This window comes from Ranitomeya imitator, chromosome 5 (assembly GCF_032444005.1).
Source record: "Ranitomeya imitator isolate aRanImi1 chromosome 5, aRanImi1.pri, whole genome shotgun sequence".
NCBI classification, from domain to species: Eukaryota; Metazoa; Chordata; class Amphibia; order Anura; family Dendrobatidae; genus Ranitomeya; species Ranitomeya imitator.
In genome coordinates this window covers 344,263,780-344,279,535 of record NC_091286.1, presented here as the reverse complement: position 1 = coordinate 344,279,535, position 15,756 = coordinate 344,263,780, and the positions used below count along the sequence as shown (strand labels likewise).

The 15,756-nt window shown below is 43.0% G+C and overlaps 1 protein-coding gene across 1 annotated transcript in view; it reads right to left on the bottom strand.

Moving 5' to 3' along the window:
• The window catches only part of ME1 (malic enzyme 1), a 484,969-nt gene that overhangs the window by 320,476 nt on the left and 148,737 nt on the right, over window positions 1-15,756 (bottom strand). The window lies entirely within an intron of this gene.

Sequence of the window (15,756 nt, the reverse complement as noted above, 5' to 3'; positions counted from 1 at the left end):
GATTCAAATCCCATGCCAATTCGCAGTAGGAGTGCGAGCCTTTCGCTGATTGTTCGCGGCCGGCCACGTATTATATTGCACAGCCACGTAGTATATAGCACAGCCACGTAATATATAGCAGCCCACATAGCATATAACACAGCCACGTAGAATATAACAGCCTACATAGCATATAACACAGCCACATACAGTGGGGCAAAAAAGTATTTAGTCAGTCAGCAATAGTGCATGTTCCACCACTTAAAAAGATGAGAGGTGTCTGTAATTTACATCATAGGTAGACCTCAACTATTTGAGACAAACTGAGAAAAAAAAATCCAGAAAATCACATTGTGTGTTTTTTTAACAATTTATTTGCATATTATGGTGGAAAATAAGTATTTGGTCAGAAACAAACAATCAAGATTTCTGGCTCTCACAGACCTGTAACTTCTTCTTTAAGAGTCCCCTCTTTCCTCCACTCATTACCTGTAGTAATGGCACCTGTTTAAACTTGTTATCAGTATAAAAAGACACCTGTGCACACCCTCAAACAGTCTGACTCCAAACTCCACTATGGCGAAGACCAAAGAGCTGTCAAAGGACACCAGAAACAAAATTGTAGCCCTGCACCAGGCTGGGAAGACTGAATCTGCAATAGCCAACCAGCTTGGAGTGAAGAAATCAACAGTGGGAGCAATAATTAGAAAATGGAAGACATACAAGACTACTGATAATCTCCCTCGATCTGGGGCTCCACGCAAAATCCCACCCCGTGGGGTCAGAATGATCACAAGAACGGTGAGCAAAAATCCCAGAACCACGCAGGGGGACCTAGTGAATGAACTGCAGAGAGCTGGGACCAATGTAACAAGGCCTACCATAAGTAACACACTACGCCACCATGGACTCAGATCCTGCAGTGCCAGATGTGTCCCACTGCTTAAGCCAGTACATGTCCGGGCCCGTCTGAAGTTTGCTAGAGAGCATTTGGATGATCCAGAGGAGTTTTGGGAGAATGTCCTATGGTCTGATGAAACCAAACTGGAACTGTTTGGTAGAAACACAACTTGTCGTGTTTGGAGGAAAAAGAATACTGAGTTGCATCCATCAAACACCATACCTACTGTAAAGCATGGTGGTGGAAACATCATGCTTTGGGGCTGTTTCTCTGCAAAGGGGCCAGGACGACTGATCCGGGTACATGAAAGAATGAATGGGGCCATGTATCGTGAGATTTTGAGTGCAAACCTCCTTCCATCAGCAAGGGCATTGAAGATGAAACGTGGCTGGGTCTTTCAACATGACAATGATCCAAAGCACACCGTCAGGGCAATGAAGGAGTGGCTTCGTAAGAAGCATTTCAAGGTCCTGGAGTGGCCTAGCCAGTCTCCAGATCTCAACCCTATAGAAAACCTTTGGAGGGAGTTGAAAGTCCGTGTTGTCAAGCGAAAAGCCAAAAACATCACTGCTCTAGAGGAGATCTGCATGGAGGAATGGGCCAACATACCAACAACAGTGTGTGGCAACCTTGTGAAGACTTACAGAAAACGTTTGACCTCTGTCATTGCCAACAAAGGATATATTACAAAGTATTGAGATAAAATTTTGTTTCTGACCAAATACTTATTTTCCACCATAATATGCAAATAAATTGTTAAAAAAACAGACAATGTGATTTTCTGGATTTTTTTTTCTCAGTTTGTCTCCCATAGTTGAGGTCTACCTATGATGTAAATTACAGACGCCTCTCATCTTTTTAAGTGGTGGAACTTGCACTATTGCTGACTGACTAAATACTTTTTTGCCCCACTGTAGTATATAACACAGCCCACATAGTGTATAACACAGCCCACGTAGTATATTGCACAGCCACGTAGTAAGTAGGACAGCCCACATAGTATATTGCACAGCCCACGTAGTATATTGCACAGCCACGTAGTATATTGCACAGCTGACATAGTATATTGCACAGCCCACGTAGTATATAACACAGCCACATAGTATATAGCACAGCCCACGCAGTATATTACACAGCCACGTAGTATATTGCACAGCCACGTAGTATGTTGCACAGCCCACATAGTATATTGCAAAGCCCACGTAGTATATTGCCCAACCACGTAGTATATTGCCCAGCCACGTAGTATATTGCCCAGTAACTTAGTATATTGCCCAGTGACATAGTATATTGCCCAGTCACGTAAAATATTGCCCAGCTACGTAGTATATTGCCCAGTCACGTAGTATATTGCCCAACCACATAGTATATTGCCCAACCATTTGGTATATTGGCCAGCCACGTAGTATATTGCCCAGCCATGTAGTATATTACCCAGCCACATAGTATATTGCCCAGCCACGTAGCATATTGCCCAGTAACGTAGTATATTGCCCAGGGACGTAGTATATTGCCCAGCCACGTAGTATATTGCCCAGTCACATAGTATATTGCCCAGCCACGTAGTATGTAGTATATTGCCCAGCCACGTAGTATATTGCCCAGCCACATAGTATATTGCCCAGTCACATAGTATATTGCCCAGCCACATTGCCCAGCCACGTAGTATATTGCCCAGTCACGTAGTATATTGCACAGCCCACATAGTATATTGCCCAGCCACGTAGTACATTGCCCAGCCACATAGTATATTGCCCAGTAACGTAGTATATTGCCCAGTAACGTAGTATATTGTGCAGTGCCCCAGAGATCTGGTCGTTGCAGTATGACGCTCTGCCACTGAGGGGAGTGATGGTACGTCTGATGGCACTAAAGGAGTTCTCCTGACCAGGTATCACCAGAACACTTTACACTTCACACTCCGGCCACTAGGGGGAGCAAAAGGCTTTATTTATTGGGCCACTCCTCACACTGGTAAAACTAGGGGTTGGGGAGGAAGTTAGTCAGAAGCTGACTGGGTTGGATTCAGGCAATATCCCGTGGCAAGGGGTGTTGCAGGGAGAAGACACGTAGTATGTAGTATATTGCCCAGCCACATAGTATATTGCCCAGTCACGTAGTATATTGCACAGTCCACGTAGTATATAGCACAGCCCATGTAGTATATAGCACAGCCCACGTAGTATATTGCCCAGCCACGTTGCACAGCCCACGTAGTATATTGCACAGCCCATGTAGTATATTGCCCAGCCCACATAGTATATAGCAATGTGGGCATCATATCCCTGCTAAAAAAAAAGAATTAAAATAAAATTTCCGGAGCCCCTGGATCCAAGCGAAGCGGTTACCGACGTTCCTCGGGCGCTCCGGTCTCAAGAGTGCATTGCGGTCTCAGGAGATGATGATGTAGCGGTCTCGCGAGACCACTACATCATCATCTCGCGAGATCGCAGCATGGACCGTTTACCGGAGCGTCGCGAGCGGGAAAGGCCTGTTGTGGATCCAAGGGGCCGACGGACAATGAGTATATAACGATTTTTTATTTTTTTAATTATTTTTAACATTAGATCTTTTTACTATTGATGCCGCATAAGCAGCATCAATAGTAAAACGTTGGTCACACAGGGTTAATAGCAGCGTTAACCGAGTGTGTTACACCGCGGCATAGTGCAGTCAGTTAACGCTGCCATTAACCCTGTGTGAGCGCTGACTGGAGGGGAGTATGGAGGGGGCACTGACAGCGGGGAGGCTGTGCCCGTCGCTGATTGGTCGTGGATGTTTTGCCGCGACCAATCAGCGACTTGGATTTCCATGACAGACAGAGGCCGTGACCAATGAATATCCGTGACAGACAGAAGGACAGACAGACAGAAAGACGGAAGTGACCCTTAGGCAATTATATAGTAGATAACAAGAAAGTTTACAAAAAAAGCAGTTATGGTAAAAAAAATAGAAGAAAGTTATTTATTTATTTTTTTAAATAATGTGTTAAATCAGTTCTATGAAATGCTGGCCACTGAGAATAGGATGCCGGAGAGCCTAATACTTCAGTAAACCTCAACCCCTAATATACTTTTTGACCTTTCCTTATCCCAACTGTTGTTCTCATGAATTTGGGCTCATTCAGACAAGTGTTCAATTGGTCCGTGGTCTGTCCATATGCAAAATGGGTAGGATACAGAGAGCACACTGACCCATGCAAGCAAACAAACATTTTTACATATGAACGATGGTCTGCGAGTAAAAAAAAATTGCAGAATTCATCACTTTGATTTGTATTTTAGATCAGAATTAGGATCACAAACATATTATCCTTATCCTTATCCATGCATTTTGCACAGGTCCAATACAATAATTAACATAGGAAACTGCGTTTGGCATTTTATTATTTCTTAAATTGTTAATGGAAAAATTGGACGCCATACATATGTATTAAGATTCGCTCACATCTGTGTATAAATACCCTGAGTGCGATGTGATAAAAAATGTTATTCAATGAGGTAATGTTCATCTGTGAGTTTTTCTTCAGCTGGAATCAGCCTGAGTAAAAAATTGCAGCATGCTACTTATGGCAGCGTGAAACATCCAGCATGAAACATCCAAGACTCGCGGATATAAGTCAATGGGTGTGAGAAAAAAAAAATTACATGGACCATTCGTATGCTGTCCAATTTTTACGCACAAATCTCAAAAAAAATAATGTTAAGCTATAGATAGATAACAGAAAGATAATAGATGCATAGAAGAGATATCCTGCAAATATATAATGTCTCTAGATGGTGGCCCGATTCTAAGGCATCGGGTATTCTAGAATATATATGTAGTTTATTTATGAAGATTTTAAAATAATACAATGAATACACAGAATTCGGATGGCCGGGCGCGACCAATTAGCGAAGCGTGATTCAAATCCCATGCCAATTCGCAGTAGGAGTGCGAGCCTTTCGCTGATTGTTCGCGGCCGGCCACGTATTATATTGCACAGCCACGTAGTATATAGCACAGCCACGTAATATATAGCAGCCCACATAGCATATAACACAGCCACGTAGAATATAACAGCCTACATAGCATATAACACAGCCACATACAGTGGGGCAAAAAAGTATTTAGTCAGTCAGCAATAGTGCATGTTCCACCACTTAAAAAGATGAGAGGTGTCTGTAATTTACATCATAGGTAGACCTCAACTATTTGAGACAAACTGAGAAAAAAAAATCCAGAAAATCACATTGTGTGTTTTTTTAACAATTTATTTGCATATTATGGTGGAAAATAAGTATTTGGTCAGAAACAAACAATCAAGATTTCTGGCTCTCACAGACCTGTAACTTCTTCTTTAAGAGTCCCCTCTTTCCTCCACTCATTACCTGTAGTAATGGCACCTGTTTAAACTTGTTATCAGTATAAAAAGACACCTGTGCACACCCTCAAACAGTCTGACTCCAAACTCCACTATGGCGAAGACCAAAGAGCTGTCAAAGGACACCAGAAACAAAATTGTAGCCCTGCACCAGGCTGGGAAGACTGAATCTGCAATAGCCAACCAGCTTGGAGTGAAGAAATCAACAGTGGGAGCAATAATTAGAAAATGGAAGACATACAAGACTACTGATAATCTCCCTCGATCTGGGGCTCCACGCAAAATCCCACCCCGTGGGGTCAGAATGATCACAAGAACGGTGAGCAAAAATCCCAGAACCACGCAGGGGGACCTAGTGAATGAACTGCAGAGAGCTGGGACCAATGTAACAAGGCCTACCATAAGTAACACACTACGCCACCATGGACTCAGATCCTGCAGTGCCAGATGTGTCCCACTGCTTAAGCCAGTACATGTCCGGGCCCGTCTGAAGTTTGCTAGAGAGCATTTGGATGATCCAGAGGAGTTTTGGGAGAATGTCCTATGGTCTGATGAAACCAAACTGGAACTGTTTGGTAGAAACACAACTTGTCGTGTTTGGAGGAAAAAGAATACTGAGTTGCATCCATCAAACACCATACCTACTGTAAAGCATGGTGGTGGAAACATCATGCTTTGGGGCTGTTTCTCTGCAAAGGGGCCAGGACGACTGATCCGGGTACATGAAAGAATGAATGGGGCCATGTATCGTGAGATTTTGAGTGCAAACCTCCTTCCATCAGCAAGGGCATTGAAGATGAAACGTGGCTGGGTCTTTCAACATGACAATGATCCAAAGCACACCGTCAGGGCAATGAAGGAGTGGCTTCGTAAGAAGCATTTCAAGGTCCTGGAGTGGCCTAGCCAGTCTCCAGATCTCAACCCTATAGAAAACCTTTGGAGGGAGTTGAAAGTCCGTGTTGTCAAGCGAAAAGCCAAAAACATCACTGCTCTAGAGGAGATCTGCATGGAGGAATGGGCCAACATACCAACAACAGTGTGTGGCAACCTTGTGAAGACTTACAGAAAACGTTTGACCTCTGTCATTGCCAACAAAGGATATATTACAAAGTATTGAGATAAAATTTTGTTTCTGACCAAATACTTATTTTCCACCATAATATGCAAATAAATTGTTAAAAAAACAGACAATGTGATTTTCTGGATTTTTTTTTCTCAGTTTGTCTCCCATAGTTGAGGTCTACCTATGATGTAAATTACAGACGCCTCTCATCTTTTTAAGTGGTGGAACTTGCACTATTGCTGACTGACTAAATACTTTTTTGCCCCACTGTAGTATATAACACAGCCCACATAGTGTATAACACAGCCCACGTAGTATATTGCACAGCCACGTAGTAAGTAGGACAGCCCACATAGTATATTGCACAGCCCACGTAGTATATTGCACAGCCACGTAGTATATTGCACAGCTGACATAGTATATTGCACAGCCCACGTAGTATATAACACAGCCACATAGTATATAGCACAGCCCACGCAGTATATTACACAGCCACGTAGTATATTGCACAGCCACGTAGTATGTTGCACAGCCCACATAGTATATTGCAAAGCCCACGTAGTATATTGCACAGCCACGTAGTATATTGCACAGCCACATAGTATATTGCACAGCCACATAGTATATTGCACAGCCCACGTAGTATATTGCACAGCCATGTAGCATATTGCACAGCCCACGTAGCAAATTGCACAGCCCATGTAGTATATTGCACAGCCACATAGTATATAGCACAGCCACATAGTATATTGCACAGCCCACACAGTATATTACACAGCCACGTAGTATATTACAAAGCCCACATAGTATATAGCACAGCAACGTAGTATATAACACAGCCCATGCAGCATATAACACAGCCACGTAGTCACACATAGTATATAGCACAGTCAAGTAGTATATAGCACAGCCATGTAGTATATTACACAGCCACGTAGTATATTGCACAGCCACGTAGTATATAACATAGCCCATGTAGTATATAGCACAGCCATGTAGTATATTGCACAGCCGACGCAGTATATTGCAGAGCCGACGCAGTATATAACACAGCCCACGCAGTATATAGCACAGCCCACGCAGTATATTACACTGCCGATGTAGTATATTACACAGCCCACGTAGTATATTGCACAGCCACGTAGTATATTGCACAGCCACATAGTATATTGCACAGCCACATAGTATATTGCACAGCCCACGTAGTATATTGCACAGCCATGTAGTATATTGCACAGCCCACGTAGCAAATTGCACAGCCCATGTAGTATATTGCACAGCGCACGTAGTCTATTGCACAGCCACGTAGTATATTGCACAGCCACATAGTATATAGCACAGCCACGTAGTATATTGCACAGCCCACGCAGTATATTACACAGCTACGTAGTATATTACACAGCCCACATAGTATATAGCACAGCAATGTAGTATATAACACAGCCCATGCAGCATATAACACAGCCACGTAGTCACACATAGCATATAGCACAGTCAAGTAGTATATAGCACAGCCACGTAGTATATTACACAGCCACGTAGTATATTGCACAGCCACGTAGTATATTGCACAGTCCACATAGTATATAGCACAGCCCACGTAGTATATAACACAGCCACGTAGTATATTACACAGCCCACGTAGTATATAGCACAGCCACGTAGTATATTGCACAGCCGATGCAGTATATTACAGCCATGTAATATATTACACAGCCCACATAGTATATAGCACAGCGACGTAGCATGTAACACAGCCCATGCAGTATATAACAGCCCACGTAGTCCCACATAGTATATATCACAGTCAAATAGTATATTGCATAGCCACGAAGTATATTATACAGCCAAGTAGTATATAGCACAGTCACGTAGTATATTGCACAGTCCAGGTAGTATATAACATAGCCCATGTAGTATATAGCACAGCCATGTAGTATATTGCACAGCCGACGCAGTATATTGCAGAGCCGACGCAGTATATAACACAGCCCACGCAGTATATAGCACAGCCCACGCAGTATATTACACTGCCGATGTAGTATATTACACAGCCCACGTAGTATATAGCACAGCCACGTATTATATTGCACTGCCGATGTAGTATATAACACAGCCCACGCAGTATATAACACTGCCCACGTAGTATATAAAGGCACGGATGATTGACCTCGTGGAGACCAAAACATCCAACACCGCGGAGACACCATCACGTGTTTCTCAACGCAGTGATCCAGAATGTTCTGGATCACTGCGTTGAGAAACACGTGATGGTGTCTCCGCGGTGTTGGATGTTTTGGTCTCCACGAGGTCAATCATCCGTGCCTTTATAGACTTTCTACTAGGCACTGCTCCTGATAGCCAGTTTCCTACTCCACACTGATGAGGGGCAAAAACCCCGAAACAGCTGTCTGTGGATGGATACCATGCTTGGCATAGGTGGTTTTCCTTTATTGGATGTTTTCCTTTATTGGATGCTGCCCTTCCCTTGGTTGTTCCTTCCCGGTGAAAGGCCTGGCTATTCACTGCCTGCGTTGAGAAACACGTGATGGTGTCTCCGCAGCTCCTCTACTCACGTAGTATATAAGACAGCCCACACAGTATATAACAATGTGGGCATCATATCCCTGTTAAAAAAAAGAATTAAGATAAAAAATAGTTATATACTCACCCTCTGACGTCCCCCGGATCCAGCCCAGGCCTTTCCTGCTCCTCGTGCGCCGCTCCGGTCCCAAGCAGCAATAACACGTGATGATGTAGCGGTCTCGCGAGACAGCTATGTCATCTCCGGTCATTGCCGCGATGCATTCTGGGGACCAGAGCGGCGCGCGAGAATCGGGAAAGGCCTGGGCTGGATCCAGGGGCTGTCGGAGTGTGATTATATAATGATTTTTTAATTTTTTTATTACTTTTAACATTATATGGTTTTACTATTGATGCTGCTTAGGCAGCATCAATAGTAAAAAGTTGGTCACACAGAGGGTTAATTGCAGCGTTAATGGACTGCCTTACACCGCGTTATGCCGCGGCGTAAGGCAGTCCAGTTAACGCTATGTGGGCGCTGACTGGGGGGAGTAGGGAGGGGGCACTGACTGCATGGGAGGAGGGAGGGGCCAATTCGCGGCCGGACTGTGCCCGTTGCTGATTAGTCACAGCCTGGGGCCGCGACCAATCAGTGACGCGGGATTTCCGTGACAGACACACAGACAGACGGAAGTGACCCTTAGACAATTATATAGTAGATAGATATATCTTATGGCTATTTTGATACATAGCCTATTTGACCCCTACAATAATTTCTATTGTGATAAAGCATGGTTTACATATGAACATTAATATACCAAACACGTGTCCCTACATTCTTTTCTTGACTTCTGTAGGGTGTAGGGTGACAATCTCCGCTGCAAGGCAAGGAGAGTATAGTAAGCTGAGCAGGATCAGGCACAGCCCCCAGGCTCTTTTCTGTGTGCTGTCCTTTTGGGTGATGGTGGTTCTATTTTTTGCTTATTTGCTTATTGTTTGGTTGTAGTTGTAATGAAAACCAATTTAAGTTATATTTTATTATATCTATAAGCACAGAGTTGGTTACAGTGAAATAATTCACCTCCTGCCTACCCAAGGGGGGATGCACTTTGAAAAAAATTGCTGAATGTTTGCTGTCACCCGACATCTTCCTTTGGCCGGCATCACACACAGCGTAAAACAATACGGTCCGTATATTACGGCCGTAATACGCTGAAAAGTCCCGAAAATAGTGGTCCGTAGCTCCTCCGTAGGCAGGGTGTGTCAGCGTTTTTTGCGCATGGCATCCTCCGTATGTCATCCGTATGGCATCCGTACTGCGTGGTTTTCTCGCAGGCTTGCCAAACCAACATACCGCTATAGAAGTGATCCATGTGTCCCAAAAAGAAAAGAAAATATATATATATACTGTCTATATATATATATATATGTCAGTAGACACATATATGTATATATATTAATATTTATTCCAGCGCTATACAGCTTGAAAGCCGGTAATTCAATTACCGGCTTTTTCTTTCTCCTTCCTAAAACCCGACATGATTTGAGACATGGTTTACATACAGTAAACCATGTCTTCTCTCCATTTTTTTTGCAGATTCCACACTACTAATATCAGTAGTGTGTATCTGCAAAATTTGGCCGTTCTAGCTCTTAAAATAAAGGGTTAAATGGCGGAAAAAATTGGCGTGGGCTCCCGCGCAATTTTCTCCGCCAGAGTAGTAAAGCCAGTGACTGAGGGCAGATATTAATAGCCTGGAGAGGGTCCATGGTTATTGCCCCCCCCTGGCTAAAAATATCTGCCCCAGCCACTCCAGAAAAGGCACATCTGGAAGATGCGCCTATTCTGGCACTTGGCCACTCTCTTCCCATTCCCGTGTAGCGGTGGGATATGGGGTAATGAAGGGTTAATGCCACCTTGCTATTGTAAGGTGACATTAAGCCTAATTAATAATGGAGAGGCGTCAATTATGACACCTATCCATTATTAATCCAATTGTAGTAAAGGGTTAAATAAAACACAAACACATTATTTAAAATTATTTTAATGAAATAAAAACAATGGTTGTTGGAGTATTTTATTGTACGCCCAATCCAGTCACTGAAGACCCTCGTTCTGTGAAAGAAAAAACATAATAAACCAACAATATACTTACCCTCCGCAGATCTGTAACGTCCAACGATGTAAATCCTTCTGAAGGGGTTAAAACATTTTGCAGCAAGGAGCTTTGCTAATGCAATGCTACTCCTCGCTGCAAAACCCCGGGGAATGAGTCTAAATATAGATCAATGAGCTATATTTAGCTTCATTTGCGGTGAGGCACCCTCTGCTGGATGTTCATAGATCGTGGGAAATTTCCTAGAAAGCCTGGGAGCCTTCTAGGTAAGTTCCCACGATCTATGAACATCCAGCAGAGGGCGCCTCACCGCAAATGATCTATATTTAGACTCATTCCCCGGGGTTTTGCAGCGAGGAGTAGCATTGCATTAGCAAAGCTCCTTGCTGCAAAATGTTTTAACCCCTTCAGAAGGATTTACATCGTTGGACGTTACAGATCTGCGGAGGGTAAGTATATTGTTGGTTTATTATGTTTTTTCTTTCACAGAACGAGGGTCTTCAGTGACTGGATTGGGCGTAGAATAAAATACTCCAACAACCATTGTTTTTATTTCATTAAAATAATTTTAAATAATGTGTTTGTGTTTTATTTAACCCTTTACTACAATTGGATTAATAATGGATAGGTGTCATAATTGACGCCTCTCCATTATTAATTAGGCTTAATGTCACCTTACAATAGCAAGGTGGCATTAACCCTTCATTACCCCATATCCCACCGCTACACGGGAATGGGAAGAGAGTGGCCAAGTGCCAGAATAGGCGCATCTTCCAGATGTGCCTTTTCTGGGGTGGCTGGGGCAGATATTTTTAGCCAGGGGGGGGGGCAATAACCATGGACCCTCTCCAGGCTATTAATATCTGCCCTCAGTCACTGGCTTTACTACTCTGGCGGAGAAAATTGCGCGGGAGCCCACGCCAATTTTTTCCGCCATTTAACCCTTTATTTTAAGAGCTAGAACGGCCAAATTTTGCAGATACACACTACTGACATTAGTAGTGTGGAATCTGCAAAAAAAATGGAGAGAAGACATGGTTTACTGTATGTAAACCATGTCTCAAATCATGTCGGGTTTTAGGAAGGAGAAAGAAAAAGCCGGTAATTGAATTACCGGCTTTCAAGCTGTATAGCGCTGGAATAAATATTAATATATATACATATATGTGTCTCACTGACATATATATATATATATACCTATTCTATGTGTACACATTTATTCTACCTATTCTACTGTAAGCTGTCAGTGTGATTTTACTGTACACCGCACTGAATTACCGGCTTTTCTCTCTAACAGCGCTGCGTATTTCTCGCAAGTCACACTGCTTGTCCGTGTGTAATCCGTATTTTTCACGCTTCCATAGACTTTCATTGGCGTATTTCTTGCGCAGTACGGTGACAAATGCAGCATGCTGCGATTTTGTACGGCCGTAGAAAGCCGTATAATACTGATCAGTAAAATACGGCAGATAGGAGCAGAGGCATAGAGAATAATTGTGCCGTATTTTTTGCGAGTTTTACGGATGTAGTTTCTGCGCTCTTATGTCCGTAAAACTCGCATGTGTGACGCCGGCCTTTAGCTGCAGACTTTCAGCACAGTGATGGCCGGACACACGGGAGCAGTGTCAGTCACTAACAACTCTCACAACTTTCTCTACTTGTGCCCCAGCCATTGCTCCCTCCCCGCATCCAATTGTATTTCAACGAAAAAACACATGGGCTACTTGCACAGTGAACAAGTCTGTAGAAACCTGTTCACACCACCAAGAAACCTGAAGACACAAAAAGAGCACAGTGAGGTCAAAAATACTCTGTTGTAAAGAAGTCACAGTAAATGAGCAGGTCCTAGTCAAAAAATGAAAAAAATACAGGGTATTTAGTTAATACGTTTTTTTTGCAAAAAAAATGTATATTAACCCCTTCATGACCTTGGGATTTTTCATTTTTCCGTGTTCGTTTTTCACTCCCCTCCTTCCCAGAGCCATAACTTTTTTATTTTTCCGTCAATTTGGCCATGTGAGGGCTTATTTTTTGCGGGACGAGTTGTACTTTTGAACGACATCATTAGGTTTAGCATGTCGTGTACTAGAAAACGGGAAAAAAATTCCAAGTGCGGTGAAATTGCAAAAAAAAGTGCAATCCCACACTTGTTTTTTGTTTGGCTTTTTTGCTAGGTTCACTAAATGCTAAAACTGACCTGCCATTATGATTCTCCAGGTCGCTACGAGTTCATAGACACCTAACATGACTAGGTTATTTTTTTATCTAAGTGGTGAAAAAAATTCCAAACTTTGCTAAAAAAAATAAAATAAAAATTGTGCCATTTTCCGATACTCTTAGCGTCTCCACTTTTCGTGATCTGGGGTCGGTTGAGGGCTTATTTTTTGCATGCCGAGATGACATTTTTAATTATAGCATTTTGGTGCAGATACGTTCTTTTGATCGCCCGTTATTGCATTTTAATTCTGGCGTTTTGAATTTTTTTCTCGCTACGCTGTTTAGCGATCAGGTTAATGCTTTTTTTTAATTGATAGATCGGGCGATTCTGAGCGCGGCGATACCAAATATGTGTAGATTAGATTTTTTTTTTATTGATTTATTTTGATTGGGGCGAAAGGGGGGTGATTTAAACTTTTATATTTTTTTTATTTTTTTCACATTTTTTTTAACTTTTTTTTTAACTTTTGCCATGCTTCAATAGCCTCCATGGGAGGCTAGAAGCAGGCACAACTCGATCGCCTCTGCTACATAGCAGCGATCTGCTGATCGCTGCTATGTAGCAGAAATGGAGGTGTGCTGTGAGCGCCGACCACAGGGTGGCGCTCACAGCCACCGGTGATCAGTAACCATAGAGGTCTCTAGGACCTCTATGGTTACCTTCCTGACGCATCGCCGACCCCCGATCATGTGACGGGGGTCGGCGATGACGTCATTTCCGGCCACCCGGCCGGAAGCGGTAGTTAAATGCCGCTGTCTGCGTTTGACAGCGGCATTTAACTAGTTAATAGGTGCAGGCAGATCGCAATTCTGCCCGCGCCTATTATGGGCACATGTCAGCTGTTCAAAACAGCTGACATGTCCCGGCTTTGATGCGGGCTCACCGCGGAGCCCTGCATCAAAGCAGGGGATCTGACCTCGCACGTACTATCCCGTCCGAGGTCAGAAAGGGGTTAAGCTGCTCCACCAATCGCCAAGGTATACCCTTAATAGAGCAGTCCTATCTAATGTATATAATCCCTATCTGATATATTAAAAAGCTGATCATCTGTATAGTACCTGTATAAGCAGGGTTCAGAGAGAAAATATCCATGTGGACATCCAAGGTGGAACAGCTTCTATGCAAATGGCCCACACAGGAGTGGTGGACTCCCCAGTCTTGTAAAAACAAGAGAACAATTATAGAACCAAAAAACACATGGGCTACTTGCACAGTGAACAAGTCTGTAGAAACCTGTTCACACCACCAAGAAACCTGAAGACACAAAAAGAGCACAGCGAGGTCAAAAATACTCTGTTGTAAAGAAGTCACAGTAAGCAAGCCTACAGCCTGCAGTGATCCTCAACCTTCTGAACTGCCACACAACCAGCTCTACCCTCTCCTAGTGTATCCTCACCCACCCCCTGCAGACTGTGAGCCCTCGCGGGCAGGGTCCTCCCTCCTTATGTACTCGTGTGCCTTGTTATCTGCTCATGTTTAATGTATTTGTCTATATTTGCCCCGTATTCACATGTAAAGCGCCATGGAATAAATGGCGCTATAAAAAAATGTATAATAATAATAATAATAAATAAGCAAGTGCAAGTCAAAAAATGAAAAAAATAAAGGGTATTTAGTTAATACGTTTTATCTAAATACCCTGTATTTTTTTTTTTGACTAGCACTTGCTCATTTACTGTGACTTCTTTACAACAGAGTATTTTTGACCTCGCTGTGCTCTTTTTGTGTCTTCATCCAATTGTATTTGCGTCTGTCAGATGCGACTATAATTGCTGTGTGCACCACCCTGCACTTCCGGCCTGCGTGATTGAGTGACAGCATCCACTCTTACTTTTGATGATATTTTTGGTGAAAAAGGTAACAATACTAGTAGAAGTGGTCATCAGAGCTTGTTACCTGATCCATCTGAGAGGGAGGTGCATTTGGGGTCCTGTTACCTTAGTCTTTGACTCATTTCTTTGCTTTGAGGTTGCACCATTGACTTCATCTGCTTGGGGTGCCAAAATACTTTGTCCCGATCCTGTACTCCAGTTAATTTTTTTTGTTTAGTTTTAGGTTTAGGTTTCTGCATTTAGTGCAGGCAAGGGTGTGGCCTTCTTTGAGCTGGACATTAAATCTATATAGCTTTCCATTTGCTGTGTGTTCACTATGACGCATGCTAAGGTTTTAATACTAGAGGTTAGGACTAGTGATGAGTGAAGGTGCTCTGATAAGGTATTATTTGAACATGCTCGGGTGCTAACCGAGTGACTTCGGCGTGCTCGAATAATATGTTCAAGTCCTCGAGCCTGCATGTCTTACTGCTGATCGACAGCTGCAACACATGCAGGTACTACCTTAAATAGGCAATCCCTGCATGTGTTGGGACTGTTGAACAGCCATGAGACACGCAGCCGTAGCAACTCGAACATCTTTTTAGCACGTCGAAGACATTCGGTTACACCCGAGGATGTTCAGATAATATCTTATCCGAGCACCTTCGCTGATCACTAGTTAGGACCATCCTGATTTTGAATAACTTTTACGCTTTTTTAAATTCAAAAACAGTGTTTACGAAGTACCCTGTGTTATTTAAATACACTTTTGCTTTTA